Source organism: Amblyomma mixtum, chromosome 5, assembly GCF_055824585.1.
Source record: "Amblyomma mixtum isolate Tamu chromosome 5, ASM5582458v1, whole genome shotgun sequence".
In the NCBI taxonomy this organism is placed as follows: Eukaryota; Metazoa; Arthropoda; class Arachnida; order Ixodida; family Ixodidae; genus Amblyomma; species Amblyomma mixtum.
In genome coordinates this window covers 203,948,937-203,963,602 of record NC_143016.1, presented here as the reverse complement: position 1 = coordinate 203,963,602, position 14,666 = coordinate 203,948,937, and the positions used below count along the sequence as shown (strand labels likewise).

The 14,666-nt window shown below is 45.2% G+C and overlaps 1 long non-coding RNA gene across 3 annotated transcripts; it reads right to left on the bottom strand.

Moving 5' to 3' along the window:
• Positions 1-4,763: 4,763 nt before the first annotated feature.
• Positions 4,764-13,666, bottom strand: LOC149345457 (uncharacterized). Of its 3 annotated transcripts, XR_016283307.1 has the most exons (4): positions 13,074-13,636; positions 10,970-11,296; positions 9,052-9,137; positions 4,764-8,975 (listed from the first exon to the last, which is right to left on the bottom strand). It is a non-coding gene; the product is annotated as an uncharacterized LOC149345457 (long non-coding RNA). The 3 variants fall into 3 exon arrangements; XR_016283306.1 differs by lacking the exon at positions 9,052-9,137 and having other exon boundaries at positions 5,040-8,975; positions 13,074-13,631; XR_016283305.1 differs by having other exon boundaries at positions 4,764-11,296; positions 13,074-13,666.
• Positions 13,667-14,666: the final 1,000 nt, after the last annotated feature.

Here is a 14,666-nt window from a genome sequence, read left to right as displayed (position 1 = left end):
GCCGGCGGACGCCCCGCCGCCGTTAGGCTTAGCGCCGCGGCGGTGGGCGAAATCTTCAAAATCTCAGAATTTTGTCAGAAATGGGCCCACCTTGATGAAAGTGGTGCCCACTTGTGCCGCTGATCTTCGCGGAGACGATGGTGCCAAGATTCGTGGGGTCCGAGTTGACAGACCGCAATAAGGAGCGATCAGAAGCGGAGCCGATGTGCGCACGTCTTCTCCCTACGCGCGCCCTCAGCGTCCCCTCCCTAACCGCGGCTCCCCGTCTCCCAGGCCTGCGTGCCGGGTCAGCGTTCTAGGTGGCATTCTATAATGTGGTTAGCCGTTGCCCCGCCGCAATAGCTGAGTGGTTAGGGTGCCCGCTGCTGTTCCCAAGGACGGGTTCGATCCCAGTTGCGGCAGCTGCCTATCAGTGGAGGCGAAATGCTAGGCGCCTGTGTACTGAGTGACATCAGTGCTCGATAAAGAGCCCCATGTGGTCAAAATTAATCCGTAGCGCTGCACTATGGCGTTCCTCATAACCCATGTTGCCTTCAGACGTTAAACCCCATATTCTATACCATACCATAACTTTGACGTGTTCTGTGTGCTTTACCATTTAAGCTGCAGTAATTGCTGAGCACTTGTTGAGTTTTCATGAGTATTTTTATGTGCAAATGCACAATGTGTGACGGGGTGCATATCGACAATTACGTACGCATGGCACTCATGCTAAGACTGGCGTGCATGTGAATATTCGTGTCCATCGTGTAAATAAACGGAAGTTGCATAAATAGTGAACTAAATGTAGTGTCAAAATGTCTGTGAAGAAAAAATTCTCATGTTTGCATGTGCTGTTGAGTCATTTTGATTGTAATGGCAAGCGTGGTTACGTTCAAGATTGCAGCAATATCTCGGCACATTATGATTTTGAATGGTAAAATTTTGTCTGTCTTGCATCCGTTGCAGTTTCAAGTAAGGTGGACGCACACAGTTTCAGCATTGCTGCCAACATGATTTGTGTGAATGGCTTTATTGTACACTGTTGGGAGTAAGGCTTCTAGTCCATCCGAAGTGCTCTGATGAAAAATACCTTTTATAATGGTACTTGTGGTTTCATGTCATTAAAACTACACTCAAATAATAAATAATGTGAGTTTGAGCTGCATAAGTGAAAGTTATTTTTTTTTTTATTTTTTTATTTCAATACCCTAAAGGCCCAATGCGGGCATTACATAGGGGGCGATTCATCAAAGAAAACAACAGATATAAAACACAGAATACAAACGGCTGAAAACAGAAGTAAACAAGTTAAGAAGGCAGGTACAAGTTAATAAGAGGAACAAAAAAAAAAAAATTTGGTTCGGTTCAATCCGCTACAGTGATAGAAGACCGTTCTGCTTTGAAACAGCAAATTGACATGCATTCAATTAATAAGCTTGGGATGAGCAACAAGAGAGAAAGCGTACATATTGTTGACGATGCAATGTTGACCCTTAAGTGCCCCTGTTACGTTTTCAGTTTTGTTGCCTTAATTTTCTTATGGTCGCACTGAGCTACCCGATTTAGAAAACTGCCAAAAAATAGTCGCACGTCCTAGCTTTAGTCAAAACCAAGGAGAAGAAAACATGCATATTTATATTTTCGTTTTATTTTTATGAATCAATTTTGTTGGCGTTTCCTTTGAATGAGTGTGTTGATTTTCGTCAACTGCATAAATGACTTTCTTATTTATGTTGCAATTTTTAACGTTTAATGCTTTTTTTTTTCTAGTTTATTGCTGGTTTCGGCTATTTATATTTACTTTTCTTTGAGGGAACGCGCGATGATGATGCTAGCGCTCTTACAGCGCCCCCTACAGTCAGTTAGCAAATAAGAAAAAAAAAACAACATGGCGGTTGTTTACGTACGTTCGAATCGCGGTCGGCGGCTGTTGCGAGTGAAGTATTCGTCGGTGTCTCGTCTTTGTGGCGTGTGTAGTTCTTTAAATTTGCCCCTTTTTTGTTTGTGACCAGTAGACCGCCTATGGAATGCGTGTTTACCTCCCATGCGTCCCTAAAGGTGAGTGAGCAGGACGCAAGCCCGCGCCGTCCAGTACTGGCGTCCCTGATCTGGGTGTTTCCAGCTCATTCTGGAAAATATCTGTGCATATAACTCTTGTTATAATCATCACGATGCAGTGCGTGGGCTGTGATATGTCGCCACATTGACTTTCTCGTGATGCAAGGGTTGGAGAACATTGCAGCATGTCGTTTCCAGCCCGCCTTCGATCCTTCAAGACTGATCTGGACACCGAATAGTGACAGTACCAGTTGACGACTGTTGTGGGTGCGAGGTGGCGTAGATCTGCTAGATCACAGAGAGAAGCAATTGTCGGCAGAATAATCGCAAGACTAACCCACCTGTGGCTCGCAACCACCTCAGTGGACTGAAAAATGCTCGGGACAGAGCGAAGCAATAAAGCTGCACGGTGCGAACGCTATAGATACGTTGCTTACGTCTCATGTAGTACCTATCTGAATTAAATGTTCTGGAATGCACTGGCAGTGTGTACTTCTGCTCTTGGGGCCGAGTCGTCCTTCATGGCGCAGAAAGAGTGCTCTGAACGCATGTGCATACGCTGGGCGGCGCACCTTAAAAATAAAATTGTTTCCATGTTCACTGCATGTTTTCAAAGGCACATGAGTTCTAAGGTAATCCTCTGAGTTCTCGTTCTGCTGGTATAGTCATATTTGGTCTTTGCAATCAATGACTCTGTGCCCACATACTGTCAAAAAGCAAGATTTGTCAGATCTTTCTCAGCCAGAGATGATGTGCTGGCATGCATAAATTGATATATAGCATCGTAATAGTGTGACACTGAACACTTTATTAAGATTTAATAGCAAGTAATTTCGATGTTTGTGTAAGCCAGTGTATTTGCCTTCATTGAAAAAGATATTCAAGAAAGTGTTTTGGTGTTCGTATGAGGCGGGACAGAACTTGTCTATACAAAGTATGTGATAGCCAAGTGCTCAGGGCCAAATGTCACCTATCACTGCCTCTCGCTGGGGCAGGTGGCTCTCTGGAATTCTTTACTTCAGCATACTGCAAAACTAAAATATGTGAAGAGCTGTGCTCAAATTTCGCTTTACCGACTGTAGTTATTGGCTGTTGATTTTTTTTTTTGCACGTGGTTCACTGCTGATACAATAACACACATGGCTCAGTCTGTGCATTGTACTGCGTGCTACTTACTGCATGCAATGCTTCAAAAGCAAGGGTTCGGGCAAGTTGTTTGTTCTAGTTAAGGTTGGTCGCCGAACAGAAAGGGACGACACGGGAACCAGACACACAGCACCGACTGTCGAGATTTCTGTCAGTGCTGTGTGTCCGGTTCTCATGTTCATGCTGTCTTTATTTCTTTGCAATGTGACCAACCTTAGCTTCAAAAGCAGTCTTCGCACTATGTATAGGGAGGGTGCACAGAGAGGGCCTGGTAATAAGCGTGTTCATTTTGTGCTCGTGTCTGTGTACAGCACCTGGTGCTTGCTAACTGCTCGCTATACTGCACATTTCAATTTAGGTGCCAAATATACTTCCTTGTGATGCAGTGTGTGCACACCAGGGAATGATCTCGCATTTTGCATGGTACAGCGAGTACTCTTTTCCTTAACATGTAACAAACTGTAGCTGTCTTTCAAAAATATCATTTTAGTGCATCAGCATCAGAACCCCCCATGTTGGAATAATCCGTCGGTCTGAAGCCTCAGGTGACAGAGTGGAGGGAGTGAAATCCACCTTCACGAAATTGCAGGGAAGAGGGAAGAAGAGAGGGCGGGAGGAGGCGGTTGGCAAGCGGTTGCAAATCTGAGTCGAAGGGTGGAGTGGATGTGTCACTGATGGATGGGATTTCATCGGGTGAGTGGAGTGGGGGTGTCACGTAGTGATTGATGGTACCCATTCGTACAGTCTGACCCTGTCAGCGGCTGCTCGGTCCGGCAGGAACATAATGCTAACTTTGGCTTATGGGGTTTAACGTCCCAAAGCGACTCGGGCTATGAGGGGCGCCACAGTGGAGGGATCCAGTAATTTCGACCAACAGTGGCCCTTAACGTGCTCCGACATCGCACAGCATGCGGGCCTGTTGTGTGTCACCATCGGAATACAACTGCCGCAGGCGGGGTCATACCAGCGTCTAATGGAATTTGTTTAATTTTGTCGTTACACTCACAGTAAGATTAGTCCTTCCCAAGTACAAGTTGTATTTAATGTCAGAGTCCAAGGAAGGGCAGCTTTCCAAAGCCACAGCTGGGCTTGTACAGCGTAATTAAGCAGCATTAACATCCTTTAGAATCAATTAACGTGTTTGTACTATGATTACACAATGGACACAGTATTTATCAAGGCAAACAATGGCAGCGTATATATGCCTGCAAATGTTTAAATCAAGAATAGTATCTGCTAGCTTATTAAAAATATATCATTTATAAAATGACCGTCCAACTTCTCAGAAGTACCAAATCTGTGGAGAAATACAAATTGAAGATTGCCAATATGCCTAGGAAAATACATTTTGACTGTCAAAAAAGGATTAGGAGCACTTTATTATTAACTACGCGAGGATTGTGGAAAGATGGGTCGGGTCACACCCAATAGTGCAAAACATGAACCCTTGGAAAAGATGCGAAGTTGTGGCGCCTATGCACTCATATGCTGTGCATAATGGGCTGCCTTGCATTACCATAACCTGTCCAGGTAGACTGCCACAAGTCAATAAAAATCTCCGATATATACAACCACAGTTTTCAGTTAGGTAGACATTTTATTTGTGACATTCTTAATCTAGCTGGCAGGCTATCACCAGCCCGAGGTGAATGTGACGTGCAGGATGAAACGGGTGCCATATGTGGATACTGGAGTAAATGTGATGTGATGAGCCTTGGGAGCATTCCTCTTCACATGGCGCCAGGCAGTCTTGCGGCCACATAATACAGCTGACAGTGCTTCATTCTGTAACCTGTAATACTGCAGTTACTTGCATCATGGATGCAGTTTCTTGTGGGAAAAAATTAGAATGGTAAGTTTGGTGCATTTATTACATGGTGTAAAACATGGTGTGGTCAGTTGAACTTTCCCCAGATTTTGATGATTGATGTAGGGAAAGCATTTATTATGCAAATGCATCCATTATTTAAGTAAATATGGTGTACAAAAACCTGGAATGGAAACAGAAATCAGCATCTGCAGGATTGAAACAAATTCCTAACAACTTTGGCGCAGCACCATACCCATGACTGCCAAGCCACATTTTAGCCCCTAGCCTTTCACTCTACACTGTCCTTAATCTGTTCATTCCCAATGGGCCAGACATGAGGCCGTATGGCACTCGGGTATCCGTATCTGCCTATATGGACATGCCACGTTGTCTACTACACAGCTTTTTAAACACTTGTAGCAACAGTGTCAGTTTTCTCAGAAGCATGAAACTTTGTTATGATTAGTTTTATGACACACCCAGCACATTAAAGGGGCTGCGAAACACAGCCTGGGGGAATACCGGCTATACTTCAGGTGGGTTCTTTATGTCACACAGATGCTGACTTAAAAAGAATTACAGGAATCGATGCACAGGAACGGGAGTTATTCAATGAAGAAATTTCAAAATACAAGCAAACAAAACGCTGCCCTCAACTCGATTTTGGCGGGGCTTCCCACTCCTATTTCGCTCTCCCAATGACGGCACCTGGCGCAACCAATCAAAACAGCCAGCCAGAGCACGTCGCGGAAGTTTGTAGTCCATGGTTGCCTGCTCTCTGTGAGACTGGCAGCGTTGTTTCCATGCCAGAGCGCCCCTGGTGGTGTATTTTTATTTTACTTGCTTTGCAGGGCTTTTATCTAAGACAAACAAATTGTTTTTGTTGATCTAATATAAAACGCAGACAGGTAACAAAATGTGTCTCTATTTATTCACACAATTTGCAGTATATTTACTGTTTGTCCGGTCATCAAGCTCGCGCCAGGTGATGTCATATCCGCTGCTAGAAACCCGCCACTGTGTGGCGACACCATCAGAGCCATGAAGTTGTTTTTGGGAGGACATTAAAATATTAAAAAACGGAATGTACGCGGTATTACCGATGCTAATAGCACCATTATAACTCACTGTATGCAATCAACAGGCAAAACAATTAACTAAGATTGTGTTTCTGGGCCCCTTTAACAGGCATTCTAGCCAAATTATAATTTCGTTGCAGTTGGGCTTTGAAGCATTTTTCATAAATGACATTAACTGGGCACTATATGTTTCATCTAAGCTGCCTTCTCAACAAATCGGGGCATGTTAGAATTTCTAGGCAACAAAGTTGGCACAGTGTTCCCATCACACAACAGAAGGCTCATTGCTTGGAAGGCTGGTGGAGAGACACTGTAAGAGCCAAGCAAGTTCATTTATGAAGTGCTTTATCATATCAGGGAAGGCTATTCACGGCTGTTTCTACCATGGCAATATAAGTTCGTGTCACAAATTGCACCAGCAATGTTCTGAAAAATGAGTAATACTGTTTTTCTGTTGCAGCAGTATTCTCTTTGCAAAATAAGATGAATAGTAGTTTTGCGCTGCAGCTTTCAGTGTGCAAGATGACAGCTACGGCTTAGCCTTTTGTCAAGAATACTTTTTCAACTGTTCTAAAAGGCAAGGTGTGTTACTGGGCGAGTTGGTTGGGGTACATCTTGAGAAAAACAGCACTTGCAGACAAAGGAAACGAGAAGGACACACAACTGCGCTGTTTTTTTTTTGTGTGTCCTTGTTCTGGTCCTTTGTCTGCAAGCGCTGTTTTTCTCAAGATGTCCTAAAAGGGCGGTGCACTGTGACAGCACGACGCAACAAAGAGGAATGCAGCATGGAGCGACACTTCATACTAATATTATTGAAGAGCGCATGCCTCTATGAGTGCATCACATGCAGATAAAATGAAATCAAGCAGGGATGACGAAGAAATAAAATTATAGTGAATGCAAGGCAGGTATGAACAAGAAAATGAGTGCACTAATTTCCCGAAGATGAAAAATGTTTGCCAATTGTCAGAAGTTCTCTGTTGAGCAGTGCCAGAGAGGGCGTACTTACACAAGCAGATTCTGAGTAGGGAATGAGGGGCCTGAAATATCTCAATTTCTTAATTGTCGGGTTTAACATTCGGGAGCGGCACATGGGCTATGAGGGACACCATAATGGAGGTCTCTGGATTAATTTACACCACCTGGGGCCCTTTAATGCACGCTGACTTTGCACAGCACATGGCCATCTTTGTATTTTGCCTCCACTGAAATGTGGCCGCCATGGCCGGATCAAACCCACAGCCTTCGTGTAAGCAGTCTAAGAACGCCAGAGCCAGTGAGGCGCTGTGGCGGGATGAGTTCTCCATTCCTAGGAGGAAAGTTTTGGGAAAAAGGAATGACTAGAAAAGAAATACCAGAGGCCTGTAGTGTACCGTCAATGGTGCTGCTTGATATGGGATATGATGGCGCACCTTTCTCATGACCATGTGGGCTTCAAGAAAATTAGCAAATGACACTCCTCTTCCCTGCTGTGTCTTGAGCTTGCTATGCTAAAGCACTTTGTCAGAATAGCCTGCCAACTAGCTCATAACATAATCCTAATCCCTCACCTGAAATCTGCCATCTTCAGCTGGCAGGGCCTACAAATGCCAGCACAGTCAAATGCTACTTTCTGGCTGCTCTGCATCTGACACAAGTGTAGCTCCATTATAGCAACAGCATGCATGTGCTTGTACATGTGCACATGCGTTGCATGGTCAACACGTACTTGTGTACATGTTGTGGCAAGCCTCGCACTGCTCACAATGAAGCTCACAGCCACTGCACGATTTGCTCGTTCTTTCCACTGTGTGCTTGAAGTTCACCAAACTTTGCGACTTTACATGCCACTGGCCATCTCCCACTCTCTCAGTACTGGACTTAGAAAGCTCAATCCCCACTTTATGCTTCCTAAATAGGGCAGATTTGCGGTGGTCTGCTCCTCCTTTGATTGTAAAGTTTTTCGGATGTGAAATTGAAGAGTACTTTGATTAATGTATCCAATCACCCATTTACCTTGCCACCAAAGTGAGAGTACTTCAGTGCCTTGACTCCAAGTGATTATTTGTTGTTAATCCAATGTACTGCCGATAGCAGTAAGCCCACTGACATGCCCTCTTTGCGTATGTTTTCTCAAAATTTCTGACAAAGCCAAAGGCAATTAAGCTGATGCTCTTTGGAGTGGATACCAAGAAGTGCAGGGAGCAACTGTTGAGACTCAGTCTCATCTGTCCACTTCATCAGAGTGTGCAGCATGTCCCTTGTTGTACTCCTGCAGTCCTTGTTTGTGACTGTATTCAGGTGCGTGCTCCAGTTGTGTAGCACCTGCCAGCTGCAAAGCAGTCGACTCTTCAAGGGACCCATCACCAGCTCCCATGCACTGCCATAAACAGGGGCATCATCAGACATAAATGCCTGACATGGTATTGTGTTTTTTTCTTTGATGGCCTCGAAAAACCTCACCACAGTGCCCGTGTTCACCCTTTTTGAAATCAAGTAGGCACACGGGATACCAAAGGCATCTTGAGAAATTGTGAGCAGGGTTGTCAGTTGGAGTTAGTACTTATTTATGCCATGGGTGGAGTCAGTGCACAGTTTCGCTGCCCCCAATTCATAAAGGAGCTCTCGTTGTGGGAACGTCATTAATGCTAGCTCAAAGTCACCATCATGACTGTTGGGGTCACCCTTCTTCCTGTAATACAACAGTGGTGACTCATTTTTTGCCCTCATTTCTTCGACCCATAATTCAACACTCTTAAAATCGTCTGGATCTCTCTGCTCTGTTTTTCCAATCCTAAACTTATCTGCAATGTTACGGAGGTCCTTAGTGGTCACAAGTTGCATCCGTGGGCTTGATCCACTTGTAGCTGCTCGGATGTTGTGCACAATGGTTTTTTCTGGCACTCCTTCTGCTAACCAGCCTGAAAATGGTACAGAAAAAAACTGTTAACATCTCTGGTTCATCTGCCTACAGCCATGTAATAAAGTGACAAATACTTCTGGTCGGATTCCTTCGTCTTCCACTTTGTTCCTTTTCACAGGTGACACACAGTTCATCTTACTTTCATTTCACTTTTGTGGCACTGCAAAGCACACAACAAAATGGTTGTTTCAAAGCCAGATGGACTTTATTTTTATGAGCTTGAGTGTTTAAACTTGCATACTGCAATGCAAAACAGGGAAGTTATATACAGCGTGTTATAAATGCGGAATATAACAGCACTGAAAATGTGGACAAGAAAATAATAAGGACATGTGCTTCTCATCCTGTCCCATTTCATTCTGCATATTCAAAAAATGCACCGATTCGCCTGACAGCAACCTTTAAAGGAGTAGAGACACCAAATTTTTGAACGCGAACTTTGTTTCTTTGGACTTGTGCACAAGACAATAGTGTGCACGAGTCACAATGTAGAATTCACTTACGCCAGGTGAATAATTTCTAAGTGAATATTTTTCTCATGCTGTTTCAGTTTCAACACCTGAATGACTGCTGCTAAGTCAGAGACAATTGGAGGGCATGCCAGTCATACATAAACTGAAATATAAATGCTGCTTGTTCATTTTTTTTTTTGCGATTTCAACTCTTGTGCAGGCTTGTGTTTTATGTTAGTGGTTTTTGAGGAAAGGAAATGGTGCAGTAACTGCCTCAACCATGCCATGAAGGAAAGAAGGAGTGAAAGAAGAAAGAGAGAAAGGTGCTGTAGTGGAGGGCTCCGTAATAATTTCGACCGCCTGGGGATCTTTGGGCACTGACACTGCGCAGCACGTGGGCACCTCTTGCCTCCATCGAAACTCAGCTGCCGCAGCCGGGTTCTAACCCGGGTGCTCCAGCTTAGTAGCTGAACACTCAAACCACAGCCGTTCCTGCGAGCGTTACTGATGAAGTGCCAAAACAGCCAAATAATTCTAATTAATGAAAGTTCACTGCAGACGATCTGTCTTATGAGAAAAAACATGGCCCTTATACAACCATTAGACTGGTGGCGTTGCTTTGATCAGCAACAAAATGCCTACGCTTTTGACAGGCAGCCAAAAAAAAGAGGCTAGCATCGAGTGCAACTGTCAGTCATTCAAGACACATTTCATAGAGCTCAAGCCGACTTCTTACGGATGAAGTTCAACGTCAGCCGATTGAGCGACAGACCTAGGATAGTCAATGAAACCAGCAGAAAAACAAAAGAACAGACATTGGAGTAGTTCAGTGCTAGACGACATTCCTAATTATGTTCAGTTCGAAAGACTGGACCCCTTCCACAAAGCATCTCTAAACTAAACGGCATGAAGTTCGTACAGACTGTGCTGTGCATGCAATGTGCCGTGGATCAATTGTTTTTCACCCTTCGATGCGACCAAGTAGGCTCAAGTGAATTGCACTACAGTCAGATACAACTCGAGAACGAAGTGGCAGATGGCCCTTAAAGAAGACCCCCTCAGTCAATGGCGTCAGCTGATTTTCATCAGTTAACCCAATTAAAGCCATAACTAATCCCCTTTCATCTGCCACCCTCCTGCAGTGCTACCCCCTAGGATTAACCATGACATCATGAGAATCGGTCGACGCCATTGGATGGCAGGCTTCCTTTGAGGGGCATTGGCCACTGGGTTCTTAAGCTGTGCCCTACTATAACTTCTTCCGCCCCCTCGTTTTGTGGGACATGCCTTCTCCCACTTTACAATAGGCATTTTCGTGTTGTCCCACCTCTTTCGTGCCATAGATGCATCGCAGAAGAATAAAAATCATTGAAATGATCACTCGAGTTAATGAGCAATATCTTCCCCCTAAAATACATTTCTATTGCACTTTCGTCTCCCATTTATGAAAGGTTGGTGGAGTGTAGCTTCTAAACGTTTTCACATTCCGGTACAGTCAACACAGCATGCACAAATGCTTTGTACAAGAGGAGTGGCTAACCTGCAAGCCCTCTGGCATCATCCTGGGACAGCCTTTGGTGGCAGGCCTCATTGAAGTGTCCGTAGTGTTTCTTTTGAAACACTACATATACCTTGCCCTCTTTCTCCATGACCTCTAGAGTAGCAAAGCAGTGTTTGCTGATTTTGCAGCTTCCTTGCCCCTTTTCCTGCCTTTGGCGCTGTTCTATAGGAAGCTCTTCGTATGAGCCGGAATGGTGGCAGTGCAGGTAGCGTTTAAAAACCCTTGGTGCACATTCCTTCTTTCCTGTAGAAGCTATAAAACGGCAGCAAGTTTTGCTTTCTTCTCCGTCTTTCCAGGCGCGAAATCCTGAAACAGAAAGATTGTAAACATAACTAAGCACTCCACATAGTATTAGTTAATTATTAGTGTGAAAGCACAATTCCGAACGGTAAACCCCGAGCAAGATCCTGCGATGTGTATGTGGGTTTGTGCCAAGAGCATAGCAACGGCGACATAGCAACCACAGCCTCACAGCAGCATTGCAACATAGTTATGACACGATGCCAACATATGATGTTAAGTCCATGACCTCTCATGACTAAAAAGAAATTTTTAAAAATTGAGGCGTGAACAAAGGTGGGCTCCATTTTGATAAAAACGTGTACACAATGATAGCACATGAATAACGGCATAAGGCATCCTTAGAAAGCCAACAGTAAAGTAACAAGACAAGGCAATGTTCATGAAATTCTGCTTTTGCACGTTTATAAAATTTCGGCAAAACTTCTCTGTCAATTTTTTGTGTATCACACTACTTTCATTTTTTGAAAAGCAAGGCCAAATTAAAGTTTGTACTTTTTACATACACTAATGAAAAATGCATGTGCTATGGAGTGGGCACATATGCAGTACTCTCGCACTACTACTGGCGCTCTGCCTCTGCCAAGTGCGCATGACAATCACAGATTTAGCTTCAAATTTTTAGCCTTTTGCCTGCAGTGCAAAACTGCATTTCCCAGCTTTTTTATTGTTAAAAATTTATCAGTCATTCGCTTACTGTTTTTTCCTGCTATAGCGCATGGGGAACAATTTTTGGAGAAAATTATTAAGTTCAGGTTAAGTTATTACACGGACTGTTACATGGAAGTATTTCAATTTTACTACACCCTGCAAAAACTCATTCCTGCACAGCAACCTTTTACATGGCCCTGTCCTTTGACCACAAATTCAGGTCAGCGCTGTTGACTTCTAAAGGCAGAACAATGCTGGGCATTCTTCCTACACACTTCTGCATGTTGCGATTGCCATGGCTTCAGCGCTGCTAAGCCAGTGCATGCCGCGACAATGTTGTGTGTCCTGTCGAGACATTGCAGATGCCTGCAACAAAGCATAAGCAAGGCCTGTAGCAGCGAGTCTGCTGCAAGGACCAGTTTTCCTGCAGTGGCCACTTTAAATATGAAAGAGAGTGCACTGCTTGTCACTTTGCTTATGGAGGAGCTAGGACACCAAAAAAAAATTCTGCAGACACACATAAGACTGCTTACCAGCGAGAATGCCAAAGCATTAAAGTGCACAGTCATGCTATGTTGCAGAATGACGAGTCATGAGTGCAAGGCATGACTACGCAACTTTGTACAAACTCTGCACACCTTATGTTACTAGTAAAGTGCTGAGTCATGCTACACTTCAGAATGATTAGGAGTCAAAGCTATGACTACCTAAACTTTGTACAAACTATACACCTTACATTACAAATAAGTGCAAAATGACTATGACAAGTCATGGCTTTCAAAGGTTATAGTACGTTACGTTTCACATTTCACTCGAATGCCCGCAAAGGCTACCTCTGCAGATCTGTCGCACTAGACCAAGCCCATTGAAATCTTCATGGTTCCTTTAAAAAACGTGCATGTCATCGCTAAGTTTTTGTGCACAAAACCACGTGCAAGTTTCCCCAGGTGAGTGTAAGCCCGTAAATAAAAAAAAAAGAACGCGCTCTGTGTTTACAAACTTAAAATGCGCGCACTCGAAAAGTCAATAAACTGCAACTTTTCAATCGGTAATCTAAGCGCGCGACTGCATCCCGCTTTGGCCCTTTATTGCTTTAATCACAGCGTGCGTGCATGCAGACTTCGTTTCTTACCTTTATTAGAGTCGAAGACTAGATTCTCCACCTCTTCCTCGAAGTCGTGGTGCCGTCGCAGGTCACGAAGGGCGACAAAATGCTTCAGACGTAAGTCGCACAAGAACGGCCGTGCCTTACTACATGCTGTTGTGACTGGGAGAAGGATGCATGGGCCTGCCTACTGGCTGGAGCCGAGCCACCACCGCTGCCGCGTGCAGATAGAGAGATCAGAGGAAAGAGAAAAAGAAAAGACGCGTCGCAGCAACAACCGCGTCCTTCCCCATGAATATCCTTGATGGGTGTTTTTAAATTACTAGTATTGAAGAACGCCTTGTCGCAAACCGCTGAAGCAACGCCATCGCACGTGTCCGTCTCCATGCTCAAGGCAAAAAAATAAAAAAAACAAGCGAGCAAGAAATGCACCTTGGGATACCTTGGGATATTGAGCAAGGATTTTCAAGAAGAGTTGAGATTTTCCCTGTCGGTTGAAGCGCAGTGTTCCCCAAAAGTCCCCACAGAGTGACGTAGAGTAGAGCAGTGACGTCTATTCTCGGTTGGCCAATCGCAACGAGGATCACCTTCCTCTGAATACGCCCTCCGTGGATATAGTGTCTAGAATATAGACCAGAATCCAGAGCCGCTCCTGGGCGCGGCCATTTTGCACCGACTGGTGCGCCGCGGTGCGGGCGTTTCTTTGGGGACTGCGGGGCTGCGGCACATGGAGGAAAAAAAACTAAGGAGGGAGCGTCCGGCGACAACCTTGAAGCCTAGTCTAAACAAGTAAAGATATAGCAAAAAAAAAGAGAGTGTGTCCCCCCGTGACCGCACCACGTGATAGCGTGCGGTAAAGTCTAGCCCCGCTGAGCGCGCGCATCATGGAGGTAAAAAAACTAGGAGGGAGTGCGCTCAGCCTCTGCAAGCCATCCTCCTCTGACGCCGCTGCCGAGGGCCCTTTTGCGCACTGACTCATGGGAAATAGGCCCTCCTCCACAGTTACCAGACTGCCAGCCAGCGGTGCTTTTTAGTGAACGTCCGTGCTCCGAAGTAGCGCAGCGCAGCGCTTTGGCGGAATGCGTACCGAGCTCGAGGTTGTCTGAAGGCTCCGCGTCTCTGTTGATTACACTCTTGAGTTTTTGGGTGCACTGTAGAAAACTGCGGGTAAACTTTTCATCAAAGGGTGCGGCCGCGACCTCGTCACTGTTCAACTGTGGTTCATAAAGAGAATGGAGAGGAATTCCTTTCGTCGTTATACACACATACGGAGCGTTTATTTCAGCGCATGCTATGAGCGGAGAACTCGAGAGTAGGCGAAGAAACGAGCCTCTAAAAAAGGGCGCAGCGGCTTCCAGAGCGCTCACGGCGGACGGACGTGTTGAACGAGCGCTCCGGCGCGCTGCGCAAGATTCTATTTCTCGGGCAGGCGGACTTCGGCCCGCCCATGGGCCCTCCGTTCTCCGCTATTCTCAAGGCACAAGTCGTGCCGAATACGCGCGCGCACATAGGCGGTTCCGACGTGAAATTCAGCAGTGAAGTATTTCTCTCTCTCTCGCTGTCGAGAGAGAGTGCCGGCGGCTTTACGTCTGCCCCTGCGCGGGGTCTCCCGGCCACTGC